Source organism: Ursus americanus, chromosome 22 (assembly GCF_024610735.1).
Source record: "Ursus americanus isolate L20-20 chromosome 22, mUrsAme1.1.p, whole genome shotgun sequence".
NCBI classification, from domain to species: domain Eukaryota; kingdom Metazoa; phylum Chordata; class Mammalia; order Carnivora; family Ursidae; genus Ursus; species Ursus americanus.
Genome location: NC_142148.1, coordinates 48,397,068 through 48,415,763, shown reverse-complemented (window position 1 = coordinate 48,415,763; position 18,696 = coordinate 48,397,068). Strand labels below are relative to the sequence as shown.

At 48.1% G+C, this 18,696-nt stretch overlaps 1 protein-coding gene across 7 annotated transcripts in view; it reads right to left on the bottom strand.

The window, feature by feature from the left end:
- LOC148108089 (ral-GDS-related protein-like) overlaps positions 1 to 16,215 on the bottom strand; it is an 81,655-nt gene extending 65,440 nt beyond the window's left edge. For 2 of the 7 annotated variants that reach the window (XM_087853792.1, XM_087853791.1), the window contains exons 1-2: positions 16,000 to 16,208; positions 11,274 to 11,371 (exon numbers count right to left, since the gene is read on the bottom strand). The gene's annotated coding sequence lies outside the window, so the exon portion shown is untranslated. Of the gene's footprint in view, positions 1 to 11,273; positions 11,372 to 15,999 lie in introns of all 7 variants that reach the window. The other 5 variants (XR_015720999.1, XR_015721000.1, XM_087853795.1 and 2 more) reach the window with 5 other exon arrangements.
- Between the last annotated feature and the right edge of the window lie 2,481 nt (positions 16,216 to 18,696).

Sequence of the window (18,696 nt, the reverse complement as noted above, 5' to 3'; positions counted from 1 at the left end):
TACTGATATCCGCACTTTGAAATACAGCCTAAAAAATAAAATGGATTACTATATGGAGAAATGGATAATTGGTTATTTACGTGAGAAAGCAAGAATAATAACACATGATAGGTAAAATCCAGGGGATTGAGAAGTCTATGGATGTTAACCATAAATTTTTACAACTTTGCCATTTGTTTGAAAATTACCATAATGAAACGTTGGGTACAAAAATAAAGATGAAGCTAGATTTCAGAGGAAAAGAATAAGACAAAAGGGAGAGTGAGCCTTCCGTAATGGTTACATGAAGACAATGGAGCAATTTCTTCCATAGATCATTATAAAAATCAGACAAAATCACTAAAACCAACCATCTGAAGGAACTGGAAAATGACCAAAGGCAGGCAAGCACTTGAGAAGAAGTTACTGTCAGAACTGTCCCTGCATCTGGTACAAACCAGGGAGTGTTTGTCACTTTCCTGCCTGGCAATACTGTGAGCCCCAACTCTGGGAGGGCAGGACTGCAGCCCTACCGTACCACCTTAATGCGCAGCACACTGGCTATAAATTTAAGGGGGAAATTTTGGAAACAAGAGGGCTGCAAAATGCTGAGCTCCAAGGCTGAATATAAATACACTGCCCAAATCCCTGGCAGACAGTGAAATGCGCATAGGCAGGACAACCCAGGAAGCCCAGAAGCACACACCAGAGGTGAAGGCTCTCCCCTGAACAATGGAGTTACCCCAGGACATCTGCCAGTTTGCTGCTCCTCTGACTAAACGTGCTTCCCAACCCAGGGCGAGCTCTACTGGCAGAAAGCAAAAGTCTTACTGGTGTGAGGTCTCAGAAGAAAGAAATGGGGGCTGGAGGACCAACTGATATGTAAAGGAGGGATGCTGGAAGCAGGGGAACCCCAAGATAAACCCCCAAATCTGAGAATACATTCTACTCCAACCTTTGACTAACCATCGAAGTAGAAAGGTGCATGTGAGACTGTGAAAGAAAGAGAAGAGAAGGGAAGAAAATGCATCAACTGGAAGCCAATGAAACTGATCGGAGACTCGTCGGCTCCTACGAACACAACAAGATGTTTGCATCTGGAGCAGAGCTGCACAAGCACGTGCACACACACAGGAAGCGCTGGGAAGCAGTAATAGCTGGCAGCAAAGGAGCACACCTCCCACTCAGATCCCGGCCTCTAAATTCCATCTCCCACCAAAAGGAACCAGGGAATCTTGGAGAAATAGCTGATTGCACCACAGGGGCAGAGAAACTACAGGAAATGCTGGGAGTATCTTACTGTGCCAAAAGGAAGGTCGTGCTCAGAAAAGAATGGGGACGTGTCAAAACAACACAGGAGATGATTTGGAAAACCAAATCAGGGGGCATTCCAGCATCAAAATGAATGAGAGTTAAGGACTATAAGCCCCTGAATCAAACAAGCATCCGTGAAGTACTACTGGGTGAACAACTGAGTGAGTCAACAAAGGAGGGGAAACTCTCCTTAAGGGAGAATGCCAGCTGACAGGTGAGAAGAACAGCGTCCCCACTGCACGACTACCTAGTAATAACTAGTTCAAGCAAGAATCATCCGTGGGGACGCCAAACGATCAGTTTAAAGGCTCAAAAGGTCACAGAGCCTCAAATATTTCCCTACAGATTTCCTCATTCATTACAAAGGATAAACGCTAATTTTAGAGAGCAGACACTAGGCAGATGCCGCCCTAACTTGATCACCTGAGATCAGTAATTCTCAAATTTTAGAATACATCAAAATCATTTTTTGGGCTTGTTAAAAACATAGGCTCAAGCCCTAAGTTTCTGACTTAGCAGGTCAGGAGTAGGGTCCAAGAATCTGCAGCCCCACAAATTCCTAGATGTTAACCTCACCAATAACAGAACAAGCCGGCATCATGTGCCATCCTGAGACGAATAATGGATATGAGAAATGATATGATGCCCTGAGAAAAGCACAGCACCACTTCTCTGATAGCCTGGCCCCCAAAATGCGTAATCTGAGTTTAATCATGAGAAAACATCACAGGAACCCAAACGGAAGAAAGACCTACAAAACAATTAGAACAGTCTCCATGATGGAGAAAGGCTGAGAAACATATCCAGACTAAAAAGACCATAGAAACATCAATAAATACCACATGTAATTCTAGACTGGGTCCTGTATGGGGGAAAACTACTGTAATTAACAGAGCAACTGTGAATATGGACTGTAAACTACAGAGTGGCCCATGTTAAATTTGCCAATTTGATAACTATACTGATTATTTTGGGCTATGTAAAAAGTCCTTGTTCTTTTTTTTTTAAGATTTTATTTATTTATTTGACAGAGAGAGCGAGAGAGAGAACACAAGCAGGGGGAGTGTGAGGGGAGAAGCAGGCTCCCAGCAGAGCAGAGAGCCCGATGCAGGGCTCGATCCCTAGACCCTGGGATCATCACCTGAGCCGAAGGCAGACGCTTAATGGCTGAGCCACCCAGGCGCCCCAAAAGTCCTTGTTCTTGGTAAATACTTCCTGAAGTATCTAAGAGTAAAGGGCATGAAGTATGCAACTTACTCTCTTCCAGTGTGTGAAAATAAATGTGCCACGTGTACTTCTATATCCAGAGGTGGGGGGAGGGGGCCATGCAGGCAAATGTCACAAAATGTTAACAACTGGTCAATCTAGGTGAAAGGGTATTTGGAAGTTGCCTATACTACTTACAACTTTTCCAGAAAAACACACAAGGCTTCATTTTAAAACCAAACAAACAACAACAACAACAACAAAAACAAGGAGTAGCAAATTAGAAAGGGTGGTAGAAGGGCGTTCAGAGGCTGCCCGCCACACAGCCTGATATTGAGGAAAATAGCAGAAGCGGGGCCACCACACGCTGAAAATGACAGGTGTTCGTACTGAGGATCCTGAGTCATCCAGAAAAACCCCAAAGGAGTTTAATATCTTTTAGTACATTTTGTTTAAGATGACCCGTTAAGTACCCTTTTGAACCACAAGAGAAAACAAACACGGTTAAACACTTTTCAAACTTCATGCTCCACATCCGTTTTTCTTCTATTCTACAAATACAACTTCTCAGTGGAACAGCGAGTCACACTGTAAGCTGTTCGCAGACATCCCCCCACGCGGGCGGGCCGTCCAGCGGCACACACCACTCACACTGGGACCCACACAGCGCCCCTGCGGCGGCACGGTGACAACTGCAGCAGGACAGCCACCTGGCGGACAGCAGCTGGAAAGGTCGCCAGTTGTAAGAAGCATCCCAGCAGGGGCCAAACCCTCAAAACCAGTCAGCGCACAGATTCCCACAGCAAAACACAGGGACAGTCAGACGAGAACAAACGCAAGGCAGAACAGCCTACTCCTTCTGTTCCCAAACACGACGGTCACGGAGGCCGTTAGTGCATATTGACTACGTGATGACCATTCAGAGGACAAGGTTACCAGAGACAGTGAAGCCAGCCCCCAGCCCCCAGAGCAGCGCACGGGATAAGCAAACATAAAGCAGCTCAGGAAGGGCCTCTTACACTGCATCTTACTGTATCAGATTCCATTATAACCACACACGGCAATATCCTCTGATCGCAAAATAAGGAAGACCTCATCATTTAAATGAATGGCCTTCTTATTGTCTATAGTCAGATTTTGATTTTTAAATGAAAAGTAAATACACAACTTTCCACTCTAATCCCCCTCCCTGCCCACTGTTGTGGCTTTGCTAAGAAGGGTTTATTAGGAAAAAATGCTGAACAACTGCTCTGCAGGGCATCGCAAAGCACCACATACTAATAACAAGCGACCCTCTTACATACTGTGAAGAGACATGACTCGCAACTACAATGAAGCCTTACGTTTGGTGAAGCTAACTTGTATTATTTTCTGTGTACATTCTTAGGTCTAGCGGTTTGAAATATAATCATACCCTACAATTACAGCTGATTAAAGACAGAGCTGAAGACTGTATAATTAAGTTTGTCATGAATCAAAGAAAACATTTTTTATTAATTTTTAAAGCTAGTAAAACTATTTTTCTCCACAGCTACAAGAGCCTGAACAACATGGAAGGAATCTTAAAATAATTTAACTGATAAAACATCTTTTATTTATGCTAATTACGTGACATCCATACTACATAACCATGTTATACAAAAACAAACCACATTATAAAGCCTTCAGGTCGTGAATAAGAATGTAAAAATCAACCAAAGACTCCAAGATCCTCTGTTTTCACAAAGTGTCTGTGCTACAATCTATTTCATTTAAACTTTCAGGATACCTAATCCAGAAAAATTAAATTTAATCCACTGGAAAGAAAAAGGGAGCTCAAGCGTGGGTATAAATGTGTGTGCCTGTGTGTGTGTGTAATACCTACGTGTGTATATACATAAGTCATCCACCTTTTTTTGGGTTTGGCTTATTGAGGTAAAATTTACATACAGTAAAACACTGTTCGCTGGGTTCTGACTGACACAGTCAGTGTATGACCACCATCACAGGGCAGACATGGCCTACTTCCATCACCCACGAAGCACCCTCACGCCCTCCTGTACTCAGTCCTCTCCTCCCCTAGCCTCAGCCCCCGGCAACCACTGATCCAATCTGTTCCCATAGTTTTGCCTTTATCCGAATGTTATCAGGGGGGAACCACAGTTGTACAGAGCTCTGTGTTTGCCCGTAACAGAACGCTCTGGACGCGCTCCTGTTTTGCTGAGGATGTCAGCAGTCAGTACCTCTGTGTTGCTGTACAAGGACTGCCCCACCGCACAGGTGCACCGCAACCTGTTCACGCATTTCCCACCTGACGGACCTCCGAGTTGTTCTCCATCTTCGGTAAATAGGAATAAAGCTGCTATAAGCAATCATATGCAGGCCTTTGTGTAGAGATAAATTTGCATGTCTCTTGGGTAAAGGCCTTCATGTAGGACTGCTGGATCGTATGAGAAGTATATATTCAAGTTTATAAGAAACTGCCACACTACTTTTTCAAAGTGGTTATAACCCTTTGCATCCCCACCAGCAAAGCACGTTGTAGTTCTAGCTGTCCCACAGCCCTGCACCTGGGCACTGTCCCCTTCTGCTGCCTTGTTTTGTGGGAATGGGAGGCATTCTCACAGGACTGCAGCGCTACCCACTGCGGCTGTCACGGGCACTTCCCTAATGAGGGATGATGGGGAGAGTCTTTTTGTGTGCATGTTGTTATCTACAGGAAATGGATGAAGTATCTACTCAAAGCTTCTCACCATTTTTCCAGTTGAATTTTTTGCTGAGACACCTATCCTTTTAATAGACAGTTTATCAAAGAAGAAATGATGGAAAGTTTGTCTATTTTGTTAAAGCACTTAGAATTCATGAGCAGGAGACACAAATCTAACATGTTTCCTTGCCATCGCCACTCCCAACGCCCCACTTGCCCCTCCCCCCTGGCAGATAGCAACGATATGCCAAAGCAGGTAGAAAGAAAGAAACATCCTCTCTCCCCCTTAGTCAGAGTGTAAGAATCACAGGAAAAGCTGCCTGCCTACTACTAGGGTCAGAAACAGACGTATTTTCCCATTTTTACAAGTATGGGATGAATCCATAATCTTTCTTCAGTATGAGCAGAAACACCAATGACGGGGAACCACGTGCAATGGTTGGCAACACTAATGACAACGCATCCCGACGTGGCGGAAGCACGGCTGGCACGTGACAATACTGAGGGTCTGCAGACCGCTCAGTGGGCGGCAGCCCTCCCCCTCTCTATCACAGGCAGAGCCCGCACACAGGAGCACCACGTGCACTTCAGAGCAAGGGCTAAGCTTTCATGTAAAGGAACAGGAGAGCCTGCCACCACCACGTGGAGCCTCGGGCTGACTGGTATCTGGCTCCGGGCTCTCCTCTGCAGCGTGGGGACAGTAATCACTACCTTGTTATTATAAACACTACACACAACTCAAAACACACGATGAATGACACACATAAACGGCAGGTATCACAATTCTGACGACTTCCCTCACGTAGAATTCCTGAATCACAAACGTAACTACTATTGGCAAGATAAAGGGTGTCCTGCGCAAAGCCTGGAGCATAAAGCAGAAGCTTCAGGAAGCAGGTAACATTTGGACACGGCGGACCCACTGAACTAAACACAGGCTCCTGACCGTCCATGAGAATAGCCAGGCACCCACATAAAAGGTGCAGCACATTTACGTAAAAGGTGCCCTGGAGTTGGCAGTCCTGAAAGGCACTTACGGACTTTATTTCCTATAATCCTGCCTCAGCATTTCAAACTGCGCGATGCTTCTTTTCAAAAGAAGCCAATCCACTCACTCTTGGTTCTGCACCAACTCGTTCCCGAGTTCGCGACGGGCCTCCCTAACTGAGCCACGGAGACAGGGCTGCGCTTGCCCGCCTCTGCGACACCGCGGCCTCCCTGCACACCATCCTGCGCATCCAGCTAGACACAGAGCAGCCTCTGAAACGTCCTGTGGTCGCTCATCCTGCTCCCGCCTGACGACCGCAGCGGGGGGCTGCACTGGTCACGCCTGCACGATGACTGGCTGGGCCGCCTCAGTGACGGGATAGTCCATAAAGATTTTGCCATGAACGAATACATGGAATCAACAGTTTAAGATGATCTCTTGGATTTAAGTGTCTTGATATATCCTATGCGCAGGTTTTAAGAAAATATTAAAATTTATGACGGGGGCCCCTGGCTGGCTCAGTCAGTAGAGTGTACGACTCCTGACCTCGGGGTTGTAAGTTTGAGCCCCACACTGGGTGTACAGATTACTTAAAAGATAAAATCTTTCAAAAAATAAAAAATTTATGACAGATGTTTAACGATCTGAATGTCACATTTTCCATGGAAATCTATTTAAAGGTCTTAAAGGAAGAGTCAGTAACTAAGTTAACATGTACCACCTAGCGAGGCGCCACAATACAGGCTTTGTAGGTTAACAAAAAGTAACCGATCTCGTCCCGCTCTGCTTTTTCTCACCTTCTCCACCTGGAATGCCTTTCCCCAACTACCACGAGCCCCACTCACCATGCCCGGACCTGCTCCCTCAGGAGGACACCGTCCCCCTCCCTCTGATCTCCCCATCACTGTCTTCCCCATCAGGATTCTCTACCCGGTCTCGCCTGCTCCTGCAGGATCTGCCCTACGCACCTCAACCCTGCTACCATGGGAGAGTAACCTGTCCAGCATGCAAGAAAACAGATGTCCCTGGGGGTGAAGACAGAAGGAATACACATGAGCAGATGGCAAATTTTATTAAGAGGCCTTACTGTCAGGGAGAGTGAGAACTCTTAAGAATATCAAGCAAACAGAAAAAAAAAAAAAAAGTGGCAACTGTTAAGCTCAAGAAAACAGGAAAACAAAAAGTGGAACTAAAAGGGAATATAATCATGCTACATTCACCAGCTCAATAGTGAGCAACATTAACAAAGTCAAAACAGTTCGCCAAATTATGGTTCTAAACAAAAATTGTGCTACAACTATGTGGGGGAAGATGGGAGTTCAAAATGTAACTTTTTCTAAAAGTGACGCATCGATGGCCCTGCCTCTACATAGATATTGCTGGGAACCGTGGACAGAAATGCTACAAGAAACAGATAAGCAGGATTCCAGGCAGCTCTGGGAGGCGGATGGTGGAGGCAGGACAGGAGCCCGCTGGGTTCTGCATGAACCATTCAACACTGTTTTACTTTTGAACACATGCACCTACCACCCTCTGATAGAAGTGAAATTTCTAAGTAAGAAAAAGAAACAGATTCTCTAACAGAAGCACTTCCAGCAGGACATAAGCGTTTTCCTACAACTTTTCAACCACACTACCCCCTTCCCCCTTCAACAGTGTCTCTCCACCCTCAGGACGCAGGGCAGCTGAGGACAGCGTGCATGGCCTGAGACCTGGTGTCAGCCTGCCGGCTCCGTACTCTTGAGAAAGCTACTGTAAGCTCTGAACCTGACCTTTCCCCGCCCGTGACATGAAGACACCACCACGGACCTCAGGGACCCGGCTGCGTTGCTCAGCACCCAGACGGTGAGTAAGTGTGAGGATGACCGTACACCCTGGACCTAAGTCACCCAGATGCAATCTGTCTCACTACCCTCTCCCCCTTCACACCACCGTCCAGGCGGGCTTTCATTCTGACCACGCCCCCACACTGCGCCGAGCACTTGCCAGAGTGTCCTCCAAGTCGCCAAACCCGAAGGCCAAACCTCAGTCCTCATCATGACCTTTCCTGACACTTCAGAGAGTTGATCACATCCTCCTCCTGGACACTTCTTCCCTTCTTCCCATGGTGCCAGTGCTTGTGGTCTTCTTCACACCTGCTCTGTGCCAAACACTGCTCATGTTCGTCCTTGAGCACTCGATGGCAGAGTGACCCGAGGCTCAGGCTTGCTTGTCTTCTCTGTGCTCACTCCCTCGGTGACCACAGACCGTCACTGCGTTTTCATGGCCACTTCCAGCTCAGACTTCTCTTCCAAGCTCCAAATGCCTATTTACAACTGCCTACATGACATCTCTACTTGGATCCCGAACAGAATCACAAACTTAAAATGCCTACAGTGAGCTCCCCATCTGCCCCTCTAAACTAAGTTCCACCCACAGCCTTCCCCCCATCTAGTTGCCCAGGCCAAGAGCCTTCTAGTCAACTCAACTCCTCCCTTTGCCCTCACACCCCTTATCCAATCTGTCAGCAAATCCTACTGCTTCTACCTTTGAAATACATCCAAGGCCCAACTGCTTCTCACCACCTCCAGTTTTCCTGCTCCAATCCCAGCCTCTGCTGCTGCTCACCTGGTTCCCTGAACAGCGTGCCGATAACCTCCTGGTTGTCCTCTACTCTCCCCCACCCTCCAACCCCCACCACCAGTGTCTATTCCCAACACACTAGCCTTTCAAACCTCAGCCGAATCTCAGGGCTCAACACTGAGGGAGGGACAGCTGCCCTCCGGAGCCGACAGCCAGCACCGCCTTACCCTAGCAACTCTTTGTTTCGACAAACAGCCCCAGAACCTCACAGTTCAATCTATGTCAATTGTTCTTAGCTGCCCTGACGCTAAATAACCTATCTTTATTCATCAAATGGGGGGGTTTCAGATGGGTCTCCGGGCAACCTTCCTTTCTGTCTACTGCCTCCCCACACCCCATTAACCCTGAAAATAATCTCCATACATATCCCAGCAATTCAACTCCTCCAAAACGTTACTTTGCTTTCCTAGAATTCTGATTGTAAAACACCTCCATCCCAAGTTCTGCCTTAAGAATGCAACACCCCAAAACAAATCAAGAACCAAGAACCTGATCCATCCTGCAGGGGCTCAAGTGGACCAGGGCCCTCAGGTACATCAAGGGCCCCGGATCTCACAGGAACACCATTAAGTCGATGCTGTACAAAGCCAGGCTTACTCGTGTGGCCTCACCAGTTGTCCAGAATTGGGGGAAACAATTATAGAAACACTGGTTATAAGGTTATTTTCCTGGGTTTACATATTTTCAAACAGGGGTGGAGGGGAGGGGAGCGCCAAACTAGAAGCAGCAGATTATATCCCGGTGCTCAAAGTTCCAGTGAGCCAAGAACGGGGCTCTCAGTTCCCTGTCAGGCCTTCGTTCCGCTGCACATCACATTAAGAAGAAAAATTTTGTGTAATTTCTGCTAAATATGAAACTGTCTTGGGCTCTACATGACGAACGATTTTTAATAGCTAATGCTGATGAAAAGTTATACTTGATATTCTCCCTCTTGTTTGGATCCACTAAGAAAAGAGAACTTATTTTGTGGCAAGCATTAAACACTACTTCATCCAGCCTTTAGTGAAAACTACCCATGGGTCAAGCAGAAAACATGCAGAAACAAAATAACAAAATCTTTGCCCTTAAAGATGCAGAAACAGACTTGTACCCAATAAATATAGCCCACTGTTACAGGAAGAAACATCAAAATGTGCAGGGAGGCTGGGGAGGAGACAAGGGATGTAAACAGCTGGGCATGGCCTTCTCCAAAAGACAGCAGAGTCACACCTGGCACAGCACACAGAACAGGTGCCTCTCATAGCCAAGAAAGGGTAGAAGGAATCAGAGAAAAGGAGCAAGACTTCCAGGCCTTACTTGGAAACTGAAACTTCGTGACACAATTTTCCTTCCCTTCCCTAATACCTAATCCTGGCAGAAAGAAAAGTGGGTTTGGGGGAGAAAAGAGAACAAAGGAGGAAAGTGAACTGACCCCCAGAAGGAAATGGAAAAACAATCCAGGGTCCTGCCCCTTGGACACCTAAGACAAACACAATGCCAAAGTCAAATTCAACGTAATTATAAATGATTCTGAATTCTGAATCCATGAAGTCTAAGTTTATGGGGCTTTTACACCAAAGCAATGTATTGCGAAAATCTTACCAATGCTAATACCACAAGACAGATTGATGAATCTTCTATCAACGATCTGTCCTCGATTTACCACTAGGCCTACCAGAAAGAGCAGTCTTTGGAAATAAGACAAACTGGAATAGAATCTCAATTCTATAACCTCCCAACTGTGGAGTGCAGCACAAGTGCCAAGGTTACAAATTAACAAATCACAAATAACCCAATCTCTGGGGCTTAGTTTTCCTCTCATTAAAGTGGGGGAACTGCCACCAAATAGCAATTGCTAACATTTGTGAATGCTGAGCACATTTCACATTTCTTATGGCATCTTCACCACAACCCTGGGAGAGCACCCTTTGTCAGAGGAAAGGGCTAGGTTTAAGTAGTCAGTGAAGAGTTCGCATGGAGAGAAAACTAGGTTTCGGTAGTTAGTGAAGTTAGTAAGTAAGCAGCCAAGCCAACATCTGAATCCAGAGCCCATAAGAATAAAACACAAGCAAAAAGCACAGGCTCCAAAGCCAGACTGAGTCTGAATCCCAGCTTTGCTTTTTACTAACTTAGTAACCTTTAACCTCTGTTTCAGTTATGCAAATGTGAAACAGGGGCAAAGGGTAGCCTCATTCAGGGGATTACTGCCAGAGACTCACCTAGGAGCTGGATGGCCCAGTGCTGACCCTGTTGGGCCACTCTTCTAGGGCACATGCTGCTACTGTCACAACTATCAGGGACAGGACTGTCATCCTGCCTGCCTCTCTCCACACATAAAAGGCACTAAACAACTAATATTTCTTCCCTCACCTACTCTGCAAAATCAACTAGCTTTTATTTGTTTCTAGTATATGTCAAAGAAACCTTAAGACAGATGAAAGAAAAATCAAAACAAAAGGAAAAACCAAAACACAAATGTAGCAAGAGAATTATACTCACAGTTCTGAAGGCCACGGTAACTCTGTGAAGAAATCAAACGTGGGTTTAAAGGAAATGCTCCCGGTTTCTCTTTCCTCTTTCCATAGTCCTCAGAGAACCTGACAAGGAGAGACAACATGCGCATTAAAACCCCCTTCCTTTCACTTCTTGAAGCTCTACTGAACTCACCCCTCAGCCAGTTCCATCACCTCCCACGCAAGCCTACTGGGCAACGCCTGGGATGAGGGGTGAGAAGAGGGCACCACGTCCCTGTCTTCAAACCTATTTCTACTTAAGAAACACACAGGAAGGAGCACCTGGGTGGCTCAGTCGTTAAGCGTGTGCCCTCGGCTCAGGGCGTGATCCCAGAGTCCTGGGATCGAGCCCCACATCAGGCTCCTATGCTGGGAGCCTGCTTTTTCCTCTCCCACTCCCCCTGCCTGTGTTTCCTCTCTCACTGGCTGTCTCTCTCTGTCAAATAAATAAATAAAATCTTAAAAAAAAAAAAAAAAAAGAAATACATGTGAAGCAACTGGAAACTATTCAAACATATCAAAAATCATAAATTAACAGGGTGTGGTTGGCTAATAAGTGCACGATACAATGACAGAGTATAGACATCTGTTCCACTGCCTTCCATCAAAACTATACTACAGAGATATTTTTTAAAAATGTTCTAAACAGGGGTGCCAGGGTGGCTCAGTCTGTTAAGCATCTGCCTTCAGCTCAGGTCATGATCCCAGGGTCCTGGGATGGAGCCCCAGGTCAGGCTCCCTGCTCAACAGGGAGTCTGCTTCTCCCTCTCCCTCTGCCCCTCCCCGTTTGTGCTCTCTGCTCTCTCCCGTGTGCACACACTCACTCCCTCAAATAAGTAAATAAATAAAATCTTTTTAAAAAATGTTTGAAACAGCACAGGGAGAACTGAAAGGAGAAAAAAGCCAAGATTTTTGAAGTACTGAGGAAATCTTCTAACATGGAAGATTGAGACCCAAACAAAAAAGTAAAAAGAAGAAACCTGGAGGAGACAGAAACTATAACAGACTGAAGTAGAGTAAAGGAGGCAGCAGGCCCAAGAAAGCCAGGTCCTAATTCAGCAGTGGAACACACGGGAACCACTTCCACTTGCACAGCAGTGTCCTAGAAGACCAGAAGTGGCAGCAGCAGTGTAGACAGAACGGGGGTAAAGAAGGCATAGCCTCAAATACAGAGGAGCCGGGGAAGGCCATGGAAGCTGAAACCAGAACCTCAACGCCAGGCACAACGTGACGCCCCCTCACTCTGAAAGAAGATGGGAGGGGGCATTCCCCGGAAAAGTAGAGGCGTCTATGGACTGAAGTCACCCTGCCCAGCTGCACTGAACAGAGCTGGACTTAATGACCGTATATACAGTGAACAGTGAATTCTCCAGCTCTCCTACAACAGACCACACACGCACACCGCTGGCTTCCAGATTCTGAAGTCAGAATTGTGCCGGAAAGAGACTGGAGAATATTTCTGGGGAATCTGATCAGCTCCAAAAGACAGATCTAAAGATACTAACCCTGGGGACCCTCAACACATGGCCCACCCAGAATACCCTGATGTAAAAGTCAAAGGGCCCCACCACGTCAGACAGGAAAAGGAAGGAAACAACCTAAAAGAAACAGAGACTATACAAACTATCAATAATATAGAGGTAAGACAACACTGCAATCAATAAAGAAAAACAGGATGTTCTCCTAGAAAAATAGAAAAAGAGCCCTTGGAAATCTAAAGAACCTTTCTGAAATCAGAAATAATAAACTAAAGAAAAGGTTAAGTCAAACTGAAGTCACCTCTCTGAACAGAGAATAAAAAGACCCCCCCCCAAAAAAAAGGCAGAAAAGGAGGAGCAAAGGAAGGAAGAAGAAGAAGAAGAAAAAGGTATTAAGATAATTACAACCTTTGCCCAGGACAGCCAAGTTCCGGATAATAAGACTTCCAGAAAAACAAAATAAGGAAAAGCAAGAGAGAAAACCTCAGCACAGTAATGCCAAAGAGTATTCCCAGAACTGAAAACTCCCAGTTACCAGAATGAAGGGACCCGCTGAATATGCAGCACAGTGGATGAAAACCGACCACACAAGGTACACCATCACGATATTTCAAAAGACTTGGACAAATTGTAAAACTCCTACAAGCTTCTAAAGATGGGAGGGGGGTAAAAGTTTAGTACGAAGGAAAAATGAGAATAGCTTCTGAATTCTAAAACAGTAACATGAAAACAAGAAGGCAATGGAGCAATCTTTGAATTTATGAACAAAAATGAATTCCAATACAGAACTCTATACCCAGCGAAACCATCAATCAAGTTTCAATCATGCATGGTCCCAAAAGGTTTGCCTCCTAAGCATCCTATGTCAGAAAGCCCCTGGAGAAAGTCTTCCACCAAAACACGAGCATCAACAAAAAATAAGCAAGGCATGAGCTTCCATTAGAAGGGATAAGGGAATCCCCAGGACGACGATGAAGGGAGATTCCAGAATGGTGGCTGTGCACCAGGAGAGAGGGAAACAAGTCCAAGCCGGAGCAGTGTTGCTCAAGAGGAGGGCATGCTGAAGGCTGTCTTCAACTTGTCCAAAAACACTGTACTATCTTTTTAAAGTAATTAACGCCACCAAAAGGAAGAAGTCAGTGAAGAAAGACAAAGACAAGAGTTGCCACAAACATAAAATCCAACTCTGGACAAAAGCCAAACGATGAGAACAAAGGAACATCCAGGGACAACACAATAAAAGACCGAAGGAGCAAGCAGCTCAGAAAAGAAGAGAACGGAGATCTCCAGGAAACTGTAAGCCAGAAATCAAATGTGAAGAAGAGATGAGTCTGTATGACCATGAAGAAAAATTACTAAGAGGCTACTGGAAGGTATGGGGAAAATAGGTCTGGGGTAGAGGGGAAATAACAATAGGTATAAAAAGGGTTAAGAATGTGGGGGACTGAAGAAAGATGAGTACCCGTCATAATGCCCTGGGCACACCTCTATCACAGGACTTACCCACTGTACCATCATCACTGACTGACTTCTCTGTCTCCCTCCCTCGGCTGCAAAGACCTTTGGAGAGGATCATTTCTCATCCAGTTATCACCCTGCAGAGTCCAGTACAACGCCTGCTACAAGGGTATACACAAAAGCAAAGGTTTTTTTTTATTTTTTTGCATTTATTTGGTTACTGAGTATCTACTACACATACCGGCTATCCTTCCGGAGAACTAAAATTCAAGGACATATGGGCCTTGCTTGCCTTTAAAGAGTTACAACTTTTTTTCACACCTGAGAAAACAAATATTTCTCCTATATCCTCATTCTCCCCAAAAGATGAAAAGTTCACCAGGGGCTTACAGAACTTTAATAGTCTGGCTATCACTAATGGATATGGAACCCAAGACCTGATGACACTTGCTTGACATTGTACGCATTGCGTAATATGAAAAGAGTGCCGGCTTGGGTATCAGGACACCTGCTTTCTAGTACTTTAGAATTACTCCTTTTGAAGAAGAGAAAATCCCAACATTCTACCTAAGAATCCCAGCGTTGGTCGTCTTAAGTACAGATCCCCAAATCCTTACACCGCCTTCAGCTTGAATGTATTTCAACCAGTTCCCACAATTACTACATTACTATTATCTTAGTCTCACTGCCAAAAACCCAGCTGCAGGCTAACTATGCAAGAATGAGACACTGTTGAAATGACTTAAAAAAAATTTCTTTTTACCCTTAGTGCATTAAGCTAAATCCTCCAATTAAATAAAACCAAGTAACACACACACACACACACACACACACACTCACTCCTCCTCCTGAGAAAAGAAAGGAAAGGAGAGAGAAAGAAACAGCAAGTCCTTCTTCCACCTAAGCCAGAAGCAGAGCTGGGGGCTGGGTTGGGAAGAGGTAAACTTGGAGGCACAATGAATCAACGAGGTCTCCAGGGCTTTCGCCCCGAAAACCACAGGGCCACAGCAAGTTGCGCGCCAGCTGCGGGGAAGGAGCCCGCGCGGACCCGGGTGCGAAGCCCGCCCTTCCCTGAGGGCCAGTGAGTCCCCATATAGGGTCAGGGCTATTCCCCCGCCCCCCCTCCAGGTCCCCAAGGATTTCCCTCTTCCTCCTCCTTCCTCTCTCCCCCCTTTTGTTTTTGAGGCAATTGGCCGGCTCCCAAGGAAGCCTGCTGGCCTCCCCAAGCCCCCGGCCTCCCTGTGCGCTCCGGCCTCGAGCCCCTCCGTCTCTCCGAGACCCCCGAATCCACCAACCTCCCCATCTTTCACGAACACCCCCAGGCCTTCTCATGTCCCCCAAACCTCCCCGTTTACCCGAGCCCCCGGCCTCCCCTCGTCCCCAGGCCTGCCAGAGCCCACCGACCTCCCCACAAGTCCGTCCTCCACCCAGCGCCGTTCTCCCAGAACCCGCCCCCTCCTCCCCCTTCCCTGGCCTCTCGTGTCCCCCCCGTCCTCCGGGAGACCCCCCAGTCCGCCCCACATCTCCCGACCCGCCCGCGCCCCGGTCCTCCCCACAGCGCCGTCCTCCCGGGGCCCCTCCCTCGTCCTCCCCACTTCTCCGGCCTCCCCACATCCTCGGCCTCCCGAGCCCCGCGCGGGAGGGGCCCGTCTCCGCCATATCCGCCGCGCGGACCGGCTGGTTGGCCCCGCTAGGCCCTGCCAACCCCCAGCTCCAGGAGCCGGCCCGCCCGCCCGCCCGCCCGCGTCCCGGCCCCCTCCCCAGGCCCGCACTCACTCGAACCGCGCGGGGCGCCGGGAGGCGAGGGCAGACCACTCCGAGGCGGCGCCGCGAACCGACAGGCGGTGCTCCCTCCCACGCCTCACGCCGCGGGCGCACAGCGGTCCCTGCGGCGGCGGCGGCGGCGGCGGACTGGCGGCGGAGGCGGCGGCGGCGGCGGGCTGGCGGCGGCGGCGGGCTGGCGGCGGCGGCGGGCTGGCGGCGGCGGCGGGCTGGCGGCGGCGGCGGGCTGGCGGCGGCGGCGGCGGGATAGCGCCCTCAGGGCGTGCTGCGTCGGCGCAGGTCGCGCATGCGCGGCGACCGGCTGAGGCGGGCTTCACCGCCACGGCGCGCGCCCGGCCGCGTCCCCGCGCCGAGCTTCCGCCCTCCCCCCCTCCCCAGGACCGGGCATGCGCCCGGCGCTCCGCGCATGCCCAGCAAGCCACAGGGCTACGCTCCCGAGACCGCGCCGGACAGTCGCGCCGGGCATTCAGGACTGCGAGGGACTGAGCGCGCGTGTGGTGGCCGAGTCCGGGGAAGCCTCGGCGGGGGCCGGGAGGGGCGGCCCGCCGAACTGAGGTCCCGGGGCTCCCACCAGCGGCACTCTGGGCCGGCGGGGTTGGACCGATCTCGGGGAAGCCCTCCCACCCGCTGCCCTGCCCCGCACAGCCCGGACGCGGCCCCTTTGCAGGGCCGCCCTAGCCCGCCGCCCTGCAGCCCAGCCCCAGGGCCGGAACCCGCGCAGTCGCGCCCCGCAGTGGGCCGGGGCCTGGCCCGCGTCCTCACGCGTGTCTTCGCCAGACTTCCTGCCCACCCTGAGGAGTTAGGTGTCCCGGGCCCCTCTGCACACAGGAGAGTGAGGCTCAGGGGTGTGTTCCGTGGCATCAGCTGGGCTGTACTTAGATTGGAACCTGGAAGACGGCCTGAAAGAGGCTGTGGGAGGCGGCTGGAGGTAGACAGATGTGGGGCCTGCGCGCTGGTCTCGGGGCTGGAGACAGAAGAGGAGGACCCCGGGGATCTGGGAGTCACCAGCCGAGGGCAGCTGAGCAGACCCAGGACACCGAGTGGAAGGGGCAAAAATGCACTCGTCCAGGGGCTTCTTCAGGCATCCTTAGGAGCCTGGCCTTTGTTCTTTAGGCCGCAGGGAGCCTGGGGAGGGTTTCAAGCAGGAAGTAATATCTGATTTGTGTTCTTTAAAAAAAAAAAAGACAACCTTGCGGTAGGAAATGAAACCAGAGGCAGGGCAACTTTCATCTTTATGGTGTCACTTTGATCCTCACCACAAGCCAGGAGGCAGGTTAGGGCTACACTCCTTTTCAAAGGTGAACTCCTGAAGCCCAAAAAGGTAACCCACCGTTCTGTCCTCAGAAGGTATCATTTGACTCTAGTTGTAACAGAAGCAGGTAAAATAAAACAATTTTGTTTAGCAAGAGTTTTACTATATATGTTTTTGTTGTTCTTTAATGAAATGTGTTACGGTTATTTGTAGAATTTTTTTGACTCCATCCAAGTTTGCAAGGAAGTGTGTCTCTGAATGTGAGCCCCAGGGCCTTGGTCCCCAGAGTTTGCTCCACCTGGAACTCTCCTCCCTCTGGAGTGTCTCACTCCCTGCGAGAAAGTTAGCAGGGGCTTCACTGAGGAGGAGACCTTTGAGCTGGGTCTTCAGGTATGAGTAGGAGTTTTCTAGGTGGAAATGACTGCAGGAATACTAACAGCTAGATCCTCATTTCTTTCCCTACCCCATTTCACTTAACTCTCAGAACAACCCCGTGATTCAGACTCCATTAGATCCCCAGCACTGAAACAGGGACACTGAGGCCAAAGGATCTCAAGTAATTTGACTAAGGTGATGAAGCAAATGATGGATGAATCCAGGATTTGGACTCCTATCTGTTGGCTTCCAAAGCTGGGGTGCTTGGCCTCTAGGCCACCCTGTCTCGTGTGCAGAAGTATCGTGTTTGTTTGCTTTAGTCTCTTGTTTGACTTGTGTCTGGAGTGTTTATTCGAGGAAGACAAGTAGTCGAGCACCCTTAATTGTAATGTTCCCAATCCTAAAATATATCTGTATTTGTATATAGATACTGCAGATTTTAGATATAGATATAGACACAGATGTAGCTATATAGGTATATATCGATATATGCATATCGATATATATGACATAATTCTGCCAATGAGAACTTACAAAGCAGTAATAGGTGTCTTGAACTGAAATCTTACCTGACTTGAGCAGCTCAGCACAGCGCCACCCAGAATACGGGTGTGCATACTGCCACCTAGTGGCAGCCTATAAGAATTACAGGGACTGTGTGATAGAAAAGGTTTTACAGAATGCGGGGACTGAAAACCTGAAGTTATAAGAGAACGGGAAACACGGGACCCTGGCATTAAGTTGTTCAATAAATATTTGTCGATGAATAGATCATTGCCAGCCGCTTTTGATTCACGATCTCCACAATGTCCTTTCCCCCTCATTTTAAAAGTAAAATAGTTTTCCCTTGATTTTAGAAATTAAAAAGAAAAATAGCAGTCATCACTGGCTTTAGTACTCAGTACTCAGTTTCCAGAATGAATTCTGGTTAATGATCTTAATGCTTTCTTTCCATCTTACTTTTTAAGAAAAAAAACCATTAAAACAAAATAAAAGTGCTACCTGCTCATAACAAAGAATTCACAACATGCCAAAAATCCCCAAGATGGAATTGAGAACCCAGC